This window comes from Suncus etruscus, chromosome 4 (assembly GCF_024139225.1).
Source record: "Suncus etruscus isolate mSunEtr1 chromosome 4, mSunEtr1.pri.cur, whole genome shotgun sequence".
NCBI lineage: Eukaryota > Metazoa > Chordata > Mammalia > Eulipotyphla > Soricidae > Suncus > Suncus etruscus.
The window spans coordinates 155,435,573-155,453,943 of NC_064851.1; the positions used below are offsets into that span (position 1 = coordinate 155,435,573).

General features: G+C 39.8%; 1 pseudogene; it reads right to left on the minus strand.

Moving 5' to 3' along the window:
- Nucleotides 1-6,174, minus strand: part of LOC126007287 (tudor domain-containing protein 6-like) — a 115,540-nt pseudogene extending 109,366 nt beyond the window's left edge.
- Between the last annotated feature and the right edge of the window lie 12,197 nt (nucleotides 6,175-18,371).

An 18,371-nucleotide genomic window follows, 5' to 3' on the forward strand; every position in this document is an offset into this window, starting at 1 on the left:
CCTGTTTTAAATGGCATACTCAAAATAAAACAACATAGTCTTGTTGAAAATGTTAATAATGCATTAACAATTTGTTTATAGCAAAATAATAATCCTCCCAATTGATTAAGAACATTAACATATATAAAGGGAGGGAGAGGATACATCCCAGATACGCATTTATAGAAAAGTCATGATACATGCATTACACAATCAACCTAAGATCTGTTTTGGTTTTGACACATAAGTTTTTGAAAATGTCAACTTCTTGTTGTTATTTTAAAAATAATCTTTAAATCAAATAATAATGATTTTTTTAGATTACTCCTCTGGTCTAGGTGTGATGATTACTTGTTTAATATCAGCTTCTGACTGACTGGCAACACTTGGGAACCCATTCTTAATCTACATTGCCTCCACATCACTTTTCTTACACGGACTCATATCCAATTTGGATATGCCATTCCAGATGTTCTCAGGCTTCACTATTTCTAACCTTTAAAGTGTGCATTTTATCATCTAGACACAGGTTGGCTGTAGGCAATTCTAGTTTTGGCTGTTTCTCAATTTCATGACTGAGGGGAAGCTGTAATGTGAATGGTTTCAAGGTGGCTTCTGCATCACAATCTTGGTGCAGTGGCACAACAGGAGGCACCAAGCCTTGTCCATCTTTCTCTTCATCCTTGATGAAAGAATTCTGTAACTCAATGGCTTCTAGTTCCAGGCATTCTTTTAAGTCATTATCAGGAGAAAGTGGCATCTCAAGAGAAGTTAGTTCTAAATTGTCCTTTTTTTCACTAGCATGTGATAATAGTGAGTTAAATCCTGCAATTAGGTATTTATCATCAAATTTTACTGTGTCAACCAACTGATCTTCTACTTTACTTTCTAATATCTTAGTGCCAATGTTATCTTTGTATGGGCTCTGAGAAGCTTTCAAAATGTTATCTGGGTCGGGATCATAAAACATATTTGGTTTGGTATCAATAATGTTTAAATCCTTTTCAATACTTATGGAGAGTTTATCTGTCTCTGGTTTCACATAGAGTATTTTCTCTTGCCCAGATTTAGTATTTGGTTTCTTAAGTCCAATATTAGAACTGGAAGGATCAAGAGTTCCCTTTATCTCCAAGCCAATTTTTTCATAGGATGGATCACTATTACTAATCTTGGAATATTTTTTCATTTTCTAATTAATACTTTCACCTTTGCTTTTTATATCAACAATTGCTAAGGGGATATTACAAACATCCCTTTTAACATCTAATATTGCTACCTCCAACAGATCTTCTGTTACTATTTCATAAAAATAATCATTTCCCTCTTGAGGGCACACACCTTCAGAAATATTAAATCCTGAAAGGCAACAAGGAAAGGACTGCATGGGAACCAACAAAAGTTCAGCAGGAATGTTCCAGAGCACTTTTGGGTCCACACAGTCTTCAACATTTCCATAGTCCACAAGCCTGACAGATACAAGGTCATTGTCACAAATATTGGTAATAAGTGCTCTGTAATAAAGCCCATCTTCTCTATATCTCACTATGCAAGGATCTCCAATATAACATGAGATGCAATTTCTTGAATCTGTTACTTGTTCTACAGCAGTTTTTAGTTCTACTTCTAAATACTGAAGTTTCTCTGTATCAGAGAATTGACACCAAAAATATTCATTATGCCATCAATGACAGTGGCATAAGCTTGTATCATCTTCAGCTTTGGATTATACCAGTTCAGAAACACTGAGGTATCAAGGTCTGCTTTGCTTAAAGTCTTTGAATAGGCACCTTTCATTATTTGAGTAGAAAGTTCTGTTTGAGGTTTTTCATCGGGAGCATACCTGCTCATCATATCTTCTGCTATGACTCCATGTTCATCTGCAAGAATAACTTCCCATCTGTCATGAAATTTAACAAATTCACATCTTATTTGAGCCTCTTCTGTACTTTTGGAAAAATAACGCATCATTTCCTTAGAGTTTAAAATCTCAGGAGCCCAAAGTCCCATTAAAGAGCAGTGAATGCACAATCCTGGTAATAGCTGACTAATAACATCAAGCTTACCTATCTTGTTAGGATGAACCACAGAAACATTGCCATAATCTATAAATTGTACAGACAGAAGGTCATTGGGTTGTTGTTCCTTGACCACAGCACGATACCATAAACTGTCATCTGGAAAAATGGCACATATTATATCTCCTTTTTTCAAAGGTGGACCTGTATAATATTCAGGCTTTGCTTTGTTATCATTTCATCTCTCTGAAAGATGGTTAATTTTATCTTCATCTTCAGCTAGTTGGACATAAAAGTCTGACGGGTCATTTACATGAGAAACATACAGTAGTTTTAAAGCCAGGGACTAGAGTCTTCTGAGGGAAATCAGCAATTTTTAGAGGAAAATCTTTGTTATATGAATCTCCTATTTTTCTCTCCAAAACACTAGCTTCAACTTTTTCAGCTTTCATAGATTGTTCAACGTAACATTCTTGTTTCTTTTCTACTAACTGAGACAATGTATTATTTTTTACTACAGGGTCCTCATATTGAGGGGTTAAGTTTGAATTTTCTAAACTTTGTAAAAGTCTGAGTTCCTTACATGTTGAACTGATCTCAGGACAATAGGATCCTCCCAAGACCTCCATGCTACATTTTTTTCCCCTGCAGATTTAGTTAAATACTCTGTAGATGATGACTTAATGTTTCCCTTTTTTATTTCAAGTGTTTCAGGTGGAGAAAGGGGTGTCTTACTTATTGTTTTCCTGATTTGACACTTAAAGCCAAGTTGTACTAATTTCTCATTAATATTAGCATTGACTTGAATACTGCCATTATATAATTCTATAATCAGTCTTCCATCCGGGTCTTTTGCTACAACCAAAGCCTTCAATGACTTATCTAAAACAATCTCTTGAAACCATGTTGTAACTTCTTCTGGTATATGATCAGGAATGTCAGATAAGGAACATTTAACAGCTTGCATGGGTAAAAGTAAGACATCATATGCATCACTAGGTATTGGAAGCAGATCATCATTTGCTACCACATAAATGTTACCAAAATCCACAAAGAAGACTTTAGTCGGCTCTTTTTCTATTATTATCCCCCTAGACCAATTTCCATCAGTATACTTGGCAAGACACAAATTTTGAGGGATCAAGGGAGATGTTTTTAAATTTAACAAAACTTTACTTAATTTCATTATATTATGACAACTGTTCTAAAATATGTGCATTTCTGTCAAGCTGGCAATAAAATGTCCAAGAATCCTTGACATGTGTTATGTACACTGACTCTTCACTTCCTATTTTCATATCATGAGTAGAGTAGTAGTAGGAATGTAGCTGAACATGGGATTCTAGAGGCCTCTGAAATTTGACTGGTCTTGCAAGTCTCTTTTCTACCAAAAAATGACATGCACTCTGAAAGGGTGTTAGTAAATCCACAATATTAAATGGCTCTTCATCATGTATTGAAGCTAAAGCATATATTGTGCATTTTAATTCTAGATTTTTTTTTCCACTGCACTGTTGACAAACTCACTAAAAGCTTGTACTGCTTTTTCGTCCCAATCAAAGGGACACTGACCAATCGGTTAAATTAAATTATAAAGACTGCACCTAAAAGCCTGGACTTTTACCTTGAGAAACTCTTCAGTAATGGAGTAAATATTCTTCACAGAAACTGTCTCTTTGTCTCCATAATCTACAAATAGTACTTTAACATGCTCTGAAGATTCTGCCTCACTAATCAAAGCTCTGGACCATTTCCCATTTCCTGTTCGCTTTGCTAAACAAGCAGGAATTGTTCCCTGGTAAGGGATAGCTGTATTCTCACAATGGTCCTGAATATTACACATTAGAGTTTTAAATTCTGACCGGTTCCTGGTCAGTTGACACCAGAAATAGCCAGCATTTTCAACAAAAGACACTCTGACTTCTTCTGTACTTCCAACCTCTAGCTCTCCCTTACAAGAGTCTGACTTAACATCGAAGAAATTCTGTACCAGAGGAAAATACACAGTCATTCGTTTCTCTTTTTCCTGCATACCTAGAATTGAGGCATTTGTAAGAACTGTCTCACTCAAATTCTCTGCATGAGATGCAGTTTTATTATCTCCTTTGGCTTTCTGTTCTACATCTACCTTCTTTGTAGGAGCTATTTTGTTGTTACCTGCATTAAAGTGGTTAGAGCCATGCCCTGGAGAGTAGGCACTTACAGGAATATTTTCCTTTGTTTCAAACTCCTGATCCTTAGCATACCCAGCTTGAGCAATAACTTTACTAATGTTCTCTTCTCCTGTTCTTGACTCATCAAGAATCTCAATAATATATTGATTATCCAGCTTATCAAGGACATGGATAACTAATTCCTTATGGAGCACAGTCTTTTTAAAAAAGGTAATCGCTTCATGGCTCCAAACTTTCCCCAGGGGCCATATGTCAGCTAGAGTGCACTTAAGAGCCAATACTGGAAGCTGCCTAAACTGAGGAAACAGCATCCTCACATCATACCAATCTACATTTTCCAAGTTTCCTCTGTCAACTAAGAACACATCCACACTCTTGTCATCTAACCTGGTAACGACAGCCCGATAATACCCATTTTCTTTCCATTTGACACAGCAAAGATCATCAGGCTCGGATTTCAAAACCACACCATCTAGCTTACTAGCAGAGGAATAGAAGCTGCACATTTTCCGCATTAACCTGCTGAAGGTGCCATTGTGCTTCCTCAACCTGATCCAAAACTCCGAAGGAGTTTTGACAAACTCTAGAAGGCATTCAGCTTTAACGGGATGGACCTTAAGGCGGGGAGGGCAAACTCGTGGTCTGCCTCTTCCCCGGGGGACTGAGACTGAGCTAGGTCTGGCTCTTCGTCCTACTCCTCCTCCTCCTCTGTGCCCTGGCTCTGTAGGAAGCGGTCGACCAAGCAGGAGGCCTGCACCCCGAACACGCAGTTGAGATTCATCCCGTCCTCCCCGTACAGGGTGACGTAGTAGACGTGCTCGAAGGTGCAGAAGAACTCGATCTTGGCGTTGATGGCCTGGCCCAGCAGGAGCGCCTTGAGGCTACCCACCTGGGATTTCGACCAGCCACGCCCACCGTCCCAGAGCCCGTACAGGGCGCACGGGTAGGTGACCACGGGCATGCGGAAGTACTAGGGCAGCAGGGAGCGGAGGCTGCTGCAGCTCACCAGCTCCTTCCTGCCGTAGTCGACGTGCAGCACCTGGGTGCAGCGCTGGGGCTGGAAGGTCTCCAGCAGGAGCGCGGTACCAGCGTCCGTCCAGCCCGAAGGACGCACAGGGGGAGCCGGGCTTGTCCGGGCTCTCCTCTCGCTCCTCCCAGGGACCTCCTCCGAGGGGCACGTTCTCCTCCTCGGTGGCGGGCCTCGATACACCTACGCCATGCTCTCGGCGAGGCTCCCCAGCTGCAGCTGCGGGTAGAAGTAGTCCAGGCCGGGCTCCTCGGGCTTGGGGGGCGCCCGGGGGAGGAGGAGGAGCACCGCGGGGGCCGTCACGGTCACGGTGGAGAGGTCACGGTGGAGAGGTCACGGTGGAGAGGTAGCGCTGGAGCAGGGCCCTGAAGAGCAACTCGGGGACCGGCGCGCCAGGCCCCGCTCTTGCATCTGCTGGGCCAGCGAGGGCACGTCCAGGAGGACAAGGCGGTGCCACAGCAGCACGCGGCCCTGCACCTCCTGGCCCTGCAGCTGGCCAAGGAAGTCCAGGGCGGCGGGAGACCAGTGCTGGGGCTCGCGGTGTGTGTGCGCGCTGCCTCTTTCCTCCCCCGCCCCCCGACAGTGGCACCAGCCCGGCGAGGACGCAGCTCAGCACTTCAGAGGGCAGGTGGAAGAACTCCTTGCTGCCGGGCGCTAGGGAGCCGGTGCCCACGCTGACGATGCGGCCTTCCTCCAGCAGGAAGACACGGCTCTCCTCGGCCTGGCGAGGCCCACCTGCACCAGGCACAGCTCCCCTGGCGAGGGCGAGGGCGAGGGCGAGGCCGAGGCGCCCCCCCAGCAACCAGGTGCCTCTGCTGGACGCCGCCTCCTGGATCTCCTGGCTCAGCTTGGCGTACTCCTCCCGCCGCTCGGCCGCCAGGCCCCACAGCTGCACGGGGATCACGCGGGGCTGCGCGTCCACGAAGGACACGCACAGGGGAGCGCCACCCCGGGTCGGCAGGCCGGGAGTCGAGCACATGGCGGCGGTGACGGAGGCGCTGTGGGTCTCCTGCGAAGGCCGGGGGGAAGCCTCCCGCCCCTGCTGACGGCGAGGGGAGAGTCTCGCCCCGTCACAGACACTGTCACTGCAGCACCGTCAGCGAAGCGTCCTACCGCGTCTTCACTCCCCGCCGGACTGGCCCGAAAGGGGCAGTGCCAATCGCCTAAGGCGAGGTCCGCGCCTGAGCAGACGTGAGCAGCACGTGGCTGTGCCTGCGCAGACCAGACGCAGGCAGTGGAAGCTTAGCCGGGTCTTGGGAGCGCAGCCCACACGGGGCGCAGACGCACAGAGGTGGCCGTGCATTCGGGTCCCGGGAGTGATTTACGTGACTGCGCCTGCGCAGACGCGCAGGCAGCAAAAGTTTATCCGGGTCTTGGGAGTGATCCAGCACGAGGCCCTGCACATGCAGAGGTGGGCAGCGTGTGATGAAATTGTCGACTTCCGGCCTCAGGTGAAGTCAATCCGGGTCCTTGCACATGATTAAATTGGCGACTTCTGGCTGCAGCTGAGGCCTGTGTGTCAATCCGGGTCCTGGCAGTGATCCCACCTGCTATTGCGACTTTTGCCCCGGGAGGCCTATGGGGGCTGCATGTGCCTCAGAAGTCCATCCAGGTCCATCACACACCTGCGTAGAAGTGGGCAGCATGTTATATGGCGACTTCCTAAAATATAATTTTTTAAAATAATTTTATTGTGACCAAAGTGAATTACAAATCTTTCACAATAATATTTAAGGTACATAGCAACATTGAATCAGGGGCATTCCCACCACCAATGTTGTCCTCCCTCTATTCCTGTTCCCAGCATGCATCCCATATCCCCCTCCTTTGCCCCCCATACTGCTAGTATAACTGGTCCCCTCTGTGTATAGCTTGATGTAGATTGGGTATTGATTCTGTTGTTGACTTTGGATTTGGTGGTTAAGTCTGATCAATTTTTATTTCTACTCAATGTTCATATGACTGTTTGGTCTTGGTGCCCTCCATTTTTTCTCCTCAATTTATGAGGTAGAACAAGATTATTCAAATTACGTGGTTCTGTTTGAAAAGAAAAGAATAAAACAAAAACAAACAAAATGGGAGGAGTTCATCTTGAGATTATAAATATAATTTTAAAAGAAGAAAAGGAGGATCCAGAGAGATAGCACAGTGGTGATTGCCTTACAAGCAGCTGATCCAGGACCTAAGGTGATTGGTTCGAATCCCGGTGTCCCATATGGTCCCCGTGCCTGCCAGGAGCTATTTCTGAGCAGATAGCCAGGAGTAACCCCTGAGTGCACCGGGTGTGGCCCAAAAATCAAAAAAAAAAAAAAAAAAAGAAAGAAAGAAAGAAAGAAAAGAAAACAAAAGGAAAAAAGAAGAAAAACAACAAAAAGACAAAATGCAAAAAAAAAAAACCCAGAAACAAACAAACAAAAAACAAAGCTGTACATTTTTTGGTGTATTACTGTTACTTATTATATGTGTAAAGGTATTAAGTATGAAAGATCTTGATCCCACTCAGGAAGAAAATATACTTAATACATTTTGCTCTTACCTGTACCAGAAAAACACTCTTCCAGCTAAAGAACATAAATAAATTCCTCCATATCACTTAAAACAACAGAAAGAGGTACTTTGCACAACCACAAAAGAGACTATATATGCAGAAGTGCTCTGATTATGGATTTGTATAGAATCCACAATTGTTCCCAGGCATACAAGTAGACTAGGACATCAACATTTTTTCAGTCTTGCTTATATAGCAAATCCACAGAAAAACTGATACAATATAAGACTTACAGCAGATTTTAGCCTGCAGATACAGAGTCAGAGAACAAAATGAACCAACCTGGAATAAATATATGGGGACTCCGAGGAATATAGACTATGGGTGGGAAAAGGAGATTCCAGAAGAATAGAAAAATATTTTTGCTGAGCTACTGTATATCAGAGAAAGACCTGGAAGTGGGATCAAGTTTCACTTTAATATAGCTTGTAGAATATCATCTATATTAATTCTAAAATTGATAACTAGTTTTATTTCTCAGATTTTGGTTTAATAATTCTCAGAAAGCTCTTTTATAAAGCCCTAAGTTATAAAATACTCAGAATGTTAGAGACATGTTTCATGAAACACATGCCTCACATATGTGAGTTCCTAGGTTGAATTCCTGACATGAAAAAGAGGGAGAGTCACACAAAACATATAAAACCAAACAGACCCGAGGTTAACATTAAGTTACTGTTGTGAGTTGTGACATTCAACTTGAAAAAAAAAATAAACTGCCATAAAACACTGCATCAAAGATGATTTTGTCTTCAGTCTGACATTTTAAAAATCATCCTTTGGAATGATAACAGGTTAGCAAGCAATATGTAAAATTCTCTCTGTGAACAGGGTATTTCAAATAGAAAAGATGGCATATAATATCAGAGTACAGCAAAATAGTAACAACTATAGATTTGTATAGAGTAAGATGAATAGCTAAAAACTGATGAAGCACTTGGTTTAAAACAAACATTATCTTTTACAAACAAAGTTTTAATTAATATTTATTCTTAAACAAAATATTACCAATTTTATTTTCATTGTTACTTAATAAATTCTTCAGGGATGCACTGACTACAAGGGAATAACCACAACAGTGAATAATTCATATGGAATAAGAGCCACAGATAAAAAGAGAAGAGCAGTTGATTGGTTTTTTCCAAGAAATTGTTAATGTTACATTATATTTTATTGAACTGGCCTCAAAAAATAACAGAGCCCAAACATTCTTATTGCTGTTATTACCTTTTCGTTATGAGTGCCATATATTGTTCTCTCTTGAGTTGATACATTCTGATTACTTTTGCTTACTTTAGAGATTTGCTTTTCTGACTAAAATATGCTTGACTAGAATCTCTCATATTCAAAATTCTTCAACTTATAACTATTTGCTATCAAATTTAAGTAATCTCTCTCATCTTATTAGAATCCATGTGTTCATTTCCAACCTATACTTTCCATTTAACATATGAAGCTATTTTTAGTTCCCTTTCTCCCTAATTGCAAAGAAAAATGTTACTTTCACTAGTTACAGCCATAGCCATATCCCCTATCACCCAAGAAAACAGGACAGATAACACAATGTGAACTGGATGTGCACCTAGGTTTGTGCTATTTGCCCCTTTTCATTTCCAAAAAAGCTTAAACTGCTTATTCTGCTCTGCATGTATCCTATTAGGGTTATTATCACTTGTCAAAACTGTATTACTTTTCTAACAAAAAAACTGTATTACTCACCCTAGTATCTGACTATAAACATGAATCAAGTATTTCTGTTTATTTGGAATTTTTGTTATGGCTGAAAATTTTCTTATTTTTGTTTGTTTCTTTGGGAACCATGCAGGGGTCCTCAAACTTTTTAAACAGGGGGCCAGTTCACTGTCCTTCAGACTGTTGGAGGGCCAGATTATAGTAAAAACAAAAATTATGAACAAATTTCTATGCACACTGCATATATCTTATTTAGAAGTGAAGAAACAAAATGGGAATAAATACAATATGTGGCCCGTGGGCCGTAGTTTGAAGACCCCTGGTAGAAAGACAAAGTCAGAGCTCTTTATGCTCAGTTTTAAGTCATTAGGTTTTTATTCTTTGTCTTTGGTATTTTAAAGTATGATTATGTATACAGGAAATATAAAAACTGAATTCAAATTTATCTTTGTGAATTGTAAGAACTGGTGGTTCTTACAATATGGACACATTGCAGGGGAACCTGGCAACCAGAAAAATTATGTCAGGCCCTGACTTTCTAGCTTATACTACATTTTCTCCCTAGCCTTTCATCCCTAACTACATAACTAAGCTTATTCATTGATCAATAAATTACAGCCATCAGAATTCACGCAAGATGCTATAGCAAAATTAATACCAAAGGCTGACTTAAATATATTTTTTTCATGATTTTGGAGACTGGAAAGGTCAAGATCACTGTGTTGCTACAGACTCGGTGTCAGGTGAAGACCAACCTCCTGATTTAAGAAGTTATGTTGACTTGTCTTCACATTGCCAAATGTAAAGCAAGCTTCGGAGTCCTTTTTTTTTTTAACCAAGACACTAATCCCTCTTATGAAGGTTCAACCTCATAATTTATTTAATCACCTCTTGTACTATCACACTGGGAGGGGTTAGGATTTCAACCTCTGAATTTTGAGAAATTTGGTCCATAACGTAAGTAACCACTGTTGTTAATGTCAAGAGAAGTTGAGAGAAAATATTAGTTAATTATAATAGGTGTAGGTAGAACATCTTTCACAGATCATTTATTTTTGATTAACATCCAACTTCACCCAGGAGAGTTTTTTTACAAGGCCCCATTGTCCATATTAGTAAGAATCAGTTAATCTCTTAGATCAGGGGTCTCAAACTTGCGGCCCGCGGGCCGATTGCAGCCCTCCGTACAAAATTTTGTGGCCCTGCCCTAGAGGAATCTTTTTTTGTTTTGTCTTGTTTTAGTTGTTTGGGTCACACCCCCCAATGTTCAAGGCTTACTACTGAGTTTGCATTCAAGGATCACCCCGACTTTGCCTCCAGGTAAATTGAGTTTGAGACCCCTGTCTTAGATTCCTCTTATCCCCTCCAAAAATGCAGAAATTCTAAAATTCTTATTAGTCTAAAGAATGAATTCTACTCTAGAGCCAAATATATAAGTTTGAAGGTGGAGAAATCAACAGCTGTTCCCAAACCTGGTGGTCTTCAAACAAGCATTTATAGCACAAGCAGCTGAAGCCTTTAAAGCTTCACATGGCTTTCTCTGCTGGCTGCTATTTATTGTTACCTAAAAAGGGTCCAGAGAATCAGGTAGGACTGTTCTCTACCAGCTCAGAACCTCCCAGGGCAGAGTGATTCTTCTAAATTCAATAGAAAAGACTGAGATCACCCTAAAATTCTCCACACTTCCACCTGTAGCCTTTCTAACTTTACTCCTTGGCATTTTCCCCAGATCAAGAACCATGTCCTAGTAGGGGTCCTCAAACTTTTTAAACAGGGGGCCAGTTCACTGTCCCTCATACCATTGGAGGGTCTGACTATAGTAAAAACAAAACTTATGAACAAATTATTATGCACACTGCATATATCTTATTTTGCAATGAAGAAACAAAACAGATACAAATACAATATGTGGCCCGCGGGCCATAGTTTGAGGACCACTGTGACCTAGAGTCTCATCTCAGGAACTCCAAAGACCTAAAATTAAGCAGACCTCTTACTCCCAAAAGCAGAGGTCAATTCTACTGTTAGGTCCCTGCCCAGATTGAGGTACCACCACCAATGAGAAAGGGAAATAATTAAGTTACCAACAGTTACTGTAATAAAATCTCTAACTTTACACCCTAAAATCTGTATAGGTGCTAAGCTGTCATTTAATTTACTGTATAGTGTTTTCTTGAAAATGTTACAAATGGACAAATGTGACAAATGGACAAATGTGAGATTTCTGAATATCTTGGGGGATTTTGTTTGATGTATGTTAAAAATAATTGTAATCAGGGGCCAGAGAGCTAGTTCAATGGATTATGAAAACTGGAGTAAGCCTAGGATTAATGTTTGACACTACATAGTCCTTCAAGAACCTCCAGAAACAATTCCAGAGCACAGAACCAGGAGTGGTCCAGGGCACCAGTTGGTAAAGTCCAAATCCCCCCAAATGAAATAAATAATAACAAATATAATGTGTAAAAATGCATGAAATTATATGTTTATATTAATGGTTAAATGTTTGCTTCTGATGATAAGGAAAGTATGAAGGTGAAGGTCAGAAAAAAGCTTTATTTATATTTCTTGGAGCAGAGTTTTATAGTTTTCTTTGTATAGGTCCTTCACATTTTTAGTCAAGTTGATTCCAAGATATTTGAGTTTGTGTGGCACTATTGTAAATGGGGTTGTTTTCTTTTTTTTTTTTTTGATTTTTTAAAATTTATTTAAACACCTTAATTACATACATGATTGTGTTTGGGTTTCAGTCATGTAAAGAACACCACCCATCACCAGTGCAACATTCCCATCACCAATGTCCCAAGTCTCCCTTCTCCCCACCCAACCCCCGCCTGTACTCTAGACAGGCTCTCCATTTTCCTCATACATTCTCGTTATTAGGACAGTTCAAAATGTAGTTATTTCCCTAACTAAACTCATCACTCTTTGTGGTGAGCTTCCTGAGGTGAGCTGGAACTTCCAGCTCTTTTCTCTTTTGTGTCTGAAAATTATTATTACAAGGGTGTCTTTCATTTTTCTTAAAACCCATAGATGAGTGAGACCATTCTGCGTTTTTCTCTCTCTCTCTCTGACTTATTTCACTCAGCATAATAGATTCCGTGTACATCCATGTATAGGAAAATTTCATGACTTCATCTCTCCTGACAGCTGCATAATATTCCATTGTGTATATGTACCACAGTTTCTTTAGCCATTCGTCTGTTGAAGGGCATCTTGGTTGTTTCCAGAGTCTTGCTATGGTAAATAGTGCTGCAATGAATATAGGTGTAAGGAAGGGGTTTTTGTATTGTATTTTTGTGTTCCTAGGGTATAGTCCTAGGAGTGGTATAGCTGGATCGTATGGGAGCTCGATTTCCAGTTTTTGGAGGAATCTCCATATAGCTTTCCATAAAGGTTGAACTAGACGGCATTCCCACCAGCAGTGGATAAGAGTTCCTTTCTCTCCACATCCCCGCCAACACTGTTTATTCTCATTCTTTGTGATGTGTGCCATTCTCTGGGGTGTGAGGTGGTATCTCATCGTTGTTTTGATTTGCATCTCCCTGATGATTAGTGATGTGGAACATTTTTTCATGTGTCTTTTGGCCATGTGTATTTCTTCTTTGTCAAAGTGTCTGTTCATTTCTTCTCCCCATTTTTTGATGGGGTTAGATTTTTTTTCTTGTAAAGTTCTGTCAGTGCCTTGTATATTTTGGAGATTAGCCCCTTATCTGATGGGTATTGGGTGAATAGTTTCTCCCACTCAGTGGGTGGCTCTTGTATCCTGGGCACTATTTCCTTTGAGGTGCAGAAGCTTCTCAGCTTAATATATTCCCATCTGTTAATCTCTGCTTTCACTTGCTTGGAGAGTGCAGTTTCCTCCTTGAAGATGCCTGTAATGTCCTGGAGTGTTTTGCCTATGTGCTGTTCTATATATCTTATGGTTTGGGGGCTGATATCGAGGTCTTTAATCCATTTGGATTTTACCTTCGTACATGATGTTAGCTGGGGGTCTAAGTTCAATTTTTTGCAAGTGGCTATCCAATTGTGCCAACACCACTTGTTGAAGAGGCTTTCCCTGCTCCATTTAGGATTTCCTGCTCCTTTATCAAAAATTAGGTGGTTGTATGTCTGGGGAACATTTTCTGAGTATTCAAGCCTATTCCACTGATCTGAGGACCTGTCCTTATTCCAATACCATGCTGTTTTGATAACTATTGCTTTGTAGTACAGTTTAAAGTTGGGGAAAGTAATTCCTCCCATATTCTTTTTCCCAATGATTGCTTTAGCTATTCGAGGGTGTTTATTGTTCCAAATGAATTTCAAAAGTGTCTGATCCACTTCTTTGAAGAATGTCATGGGTATCTTTAGAGGGATGGCATGTCCATTTCTTCCTTATTACTATTGGTGTATAGAAAGGCCATTGATTTTTGTGTGTTAATTTTGTAGCCTGCCACCTTGCTTTATGAGTCTATTGTTTCTAGAAGCTTTACAGTAGAGACTTTAGGGTTTTCTAAGTAGAGTATCATGTCATCTGCAAACAATGAGAGTTTGACTTCTTCCTTTCCTATCTGAATTCCCTTGATATCTTTTTCTTGCCTAATCGCTATAGCAAGTACTTTCAGTGCTATGTTGAATAGGAGTGGTGAGAGAGGACAGCCTTGTCTTGTGCCAGAAATGTATATAATTCTTTGACTTTTTAAAATATGACCAAATTGGTCAGCTAGATGCAAAACAGTGAACTCACACCTGTCTTTAACACCATGGACAAACATAAAATAAAAATTGATTTAAGACCTTGATATTAGACCTAGAATCATAAAGCACATAGAGAAAAATGTAAGCAAAACACTCCATAACATTGAAACTAAAGGCATCTTCCAGTATGAACCACCACTGACAAAACAAGTAAAAACAAAGATAAACAAATGGAACATTAAATAGGAAGCTTCTGTACCTCAAAGGAAGCAATGACTAGGATACAGAGACTTCCACTGAATGAGAAAAACTATTTAACCAACACCCATCTGATAAGGGGTTAATACAAGAAACTGGTAGAGCTTAACAAATAAAAAAAACTAACCCTATCTAAAAATATGGAGAAGAAATGAACAGACATTTCCTCAAAGAAGAAATACAGATGGCCAAAAGACACATGAAAAAATATTTTACATCTCTAATCATTAGGGAGATTCAAAACAAAACAACCATAAGATATCATCTCACACCACAGAGATGGTACACATCACAAACAAGAACAGCCAGTGCTGGCACAGATAAGGAGAGAAAGGAATTCTCATTTGCTACTGGTGGGGAGGTAGGTTCATCCAGCCTTTTTGGAAAACAATATGGATATTCTTCAAAAAACTAGAAATTCAACTTCTATATGACCCAGAAATATCACTCCTAGGAATATATCCTTGGAGCCCCAAAGCACAATGTACAAAAGCCCTCTTCATTCCTATGTCAATCATAGCACTATTCACAATACCCAGAACCTGCAAACAACCCAAGGGGCAGAGAACAGAGGAGTGGATGAAACAGTGGTTCATATACACAATGGAATACTATGCAGCTCTGTGTCTCTTAACTGGTGCATTTAGTCTATTGACATTGAGATAGGTGATTGTCGTTCCCTTTTTGAACTTGCTGCTTTCAGTATTTCATCTATCATTGAGCCCATTACTGTGACTAGAATGTATCTTGGTGTGCTTTTCTTTTGATCTCTTTTGGCTGGTACTCTTCAGACTTTGGTGGCATGCACTCTAGCTCTGGGAGTTTTTCTGCAATGTTGTCCTTGATTGTGGATACTTCATGGGGATTTTCTTCCTGTGTCTCTGTGACTCCAGTGATTATTATGTTATTTCTGTTGAGTTTATCAAAGACTTATATTTTTGTTTGTTACCACTCTTCGAGGACTTTTCCATTGTCTGATCATTTGTTTTGAGGCTATTTCCCAATCTTTTCTGTTATATGAAGTTGTTATGTATCTCATCTTCCAGCTCACCAATTCTGACTTCCACTGCTGTTACTCTGTTGGAGAGGCTTTCTAGTGAGGTTTTCATTTCATTTCATCATTTCATTCACCAAGTTTTTCAGCCCTGTTATTTCAGTTTGAATTTTTCTCACTTCTACTCTTATATCCTCTTGATTTTTATTTGTGGCACATTCACTTCGTTCCATGCTTTCTTTGATTTCTATAAACATCCTTTGTATTTCTTATCTAAAGTCCTTATCTGAGAGGTTAAATAGATGGTTTTTACTTTTCAGGTCATCTGAGCTACCATCTTCATTCTCTACGCATGGTTGAGGCCTGTGTTGTTTCCATATTGTTGCTGTTGTATTTATGATGTAGTATGATGCCCCATGTTGGCATTCTTTCTGTGTTGTTTCCATATTGTTGCAGTTGTAGTATGATGTCCATGTTGGCATTCCTTGAAGGGGGGAGCATATGGCCACAGAGCAGAGTGGAATAGCCATGCTCCACTGGTTCTTTATCTTGGATTCTGACCCTCATCTGGGTGCCATTGACATCTCAAAGATGCAGGGTCTGCTGCTGAAGCCTCTTGTCACTGGGATGCAGGTTCCACAGCTCTGGATTCTTGCCTCAGATCCTCTACTATATATATATAAAGAGAGCTCTTCATCCACAGAAAACTAGATACACATTCTTCTCCAAAATAGACCACATTTTGGGCCATAAACATACCTCCATAAAATCAAGAGGATATAAATTATATCAACTACCTTCTCAGATCAAGATGCACTGAAAATAGAAGCGAATTGTAAGCAGACATGGAAAAATAACTTAAAGACCTTCAAAGTAAACAGCTCATTACTGAACAACCAACCAATGTATCACAGATGAAGTCAAAGAGGAAATCAAAAGATTCTTGGAAACAAATGAGAATGAAGATACAGATTATCAGAATTTGTGGGGCACAGCAAGAGCAGTATTAAGGGGAAATTTTATAGTTTTGCAAGCATTCATCAGAAACTATTACATAAATAACTTAATGACACAGCTTAAGAAATTGGAAAAAGAGCAACAAAATGAACCAAAAGTAGGCAGGTAGAAGGAAATAATAAGACTTAGATAATAAATTAATAAAATAGATAGCAATAAACAATCCAAAAGATCAATGAAAGCAAAACTTGGATCTTTGAAAAAATAAACAAAATTGATAAAGTATTAACAAGACTCAGAAATAAATAAAGAGAGATTATATAAACAAAATCAGAAATGAAAATGGGGATGTCATAACAGATACTACAGAATTCAAATGATAGATATAAAAATTATTATGCTGTGTGAAATGAGTCAGAGGGAGAGAGATAGACTTAGAATACTATCACTCATTTGTGGGGTATAAGGAAAACAAAGGACAGTATGATAATAATACCCAAAGACAATAGAGGTCAGGAGGACTAGCCCATGGTAGGAAGCTTGCCACAAAGAGTGATGAATGCAATTAGAGTAGAGAAGGGTCTACTATGACAATTATAGCTGGAACTGATCACTCTGGACAAAAACCTGGATGTTGAAAGAAGCTAAAGTGATATGCATGGCACCCCTTTATTAATAATAATGTAAACCACAGTGTCAAAAGGAAAGAGACAGAGAAAGAGACAGAGAAGCCAAATGCCTACCCCAGATCCAGGTGTGGGAGGGCAACTGGGGGGCATTGGTGGTGGAAAGTTGCACTGGCAAAGGTGGCGTACAATCTGTGACTGAAACCCAAGTCTGAACAATTTTGTAGTCAGTCTTTAAATAAAGCAAAATTTTTAATTAAATAATATTAATAAAATAAACACATAATTTTTAAAAATTAAAATATGACCATATGTGCTTTTGCTAGCACAAAAATAAAATAAGTTAAGGATAAATACTTTTCTTTTGAAAAAGTTTTAAAACTTCAGAAAAAAGTAAACACATTCAGAAAAAAGGACTACTTCAGACTTCTTAGAAACAGCACTAGATGCCAGAGGCTATGGAGAAATGTTTTCTAATTTTTAAGGAAAGTAGTTTCCAAATTAGAATTGTAGTTCTAATCAAGCTTGTATGATTTACCATAGAATAAAAACACTAGTGGGCATACTGCATTTATTTTTCTAAATTTGAGTGTTGGAATTCTATGGTGAAGACGGTTGAACTTTAGACAGTGATTAATACATGAGGAACAAGCTCTCATGAATGAGATTAATATTTTTATTTAAAAAACCATACTAACCTCTAACAACATCTTAAGAATAGATAACTCCTCCTCATCAATAATCATCAGGGAGATGGAAATCAAAACAACAATGAGATACCATCTCACACCACAAAGATTGGCATCCATCACAAAGAATAAGAACAAGCAGTGTTGGCGAGGATGTGGAGAGAAAGAAACTCTTATCCATTGCTGGCGAGAATGCCATCTAGTCCAACCTCTATGGAAAGCGATATGGATATTCCCCCAAAATCTGGAAACTGAGTTCCCATTCGACCCAGCTATTCCACTCATAGGGATATACCCTAAGAACACAAGAATACAATACAAAAACCCCTTCCTCTACCTATATTTATTGCAGCCCTATTCACAATAGCCAGGCTCTGGAAACAACCAAGATGCCCTTCAACAGATGAATGGCTAAAGAAACTGTGGTACATATACACAATGGAATATTATGCAGGCGTCAGGAGAGATGAAGTCAGAAAATTTTCCTATACATGGATTTATCATGCTGAGTGAAATAAGTCAGAGGGAGAGAGATGCAGAATAGTCTCATTCATCTATGGGTTTTAAGAAAAATAAGTCATTTTTGCAACAATCCTCAGAACCATAAAGAAAGACTATCCTAAGCTTCATCCTTTGACCTGTGCAAATACCAAGATCTCTAACTATAGAGGCCTGATTTTATCATCCACGATGAAGCGAAAAGTTTCCAGACACCACAAAAAGACCAAGGGG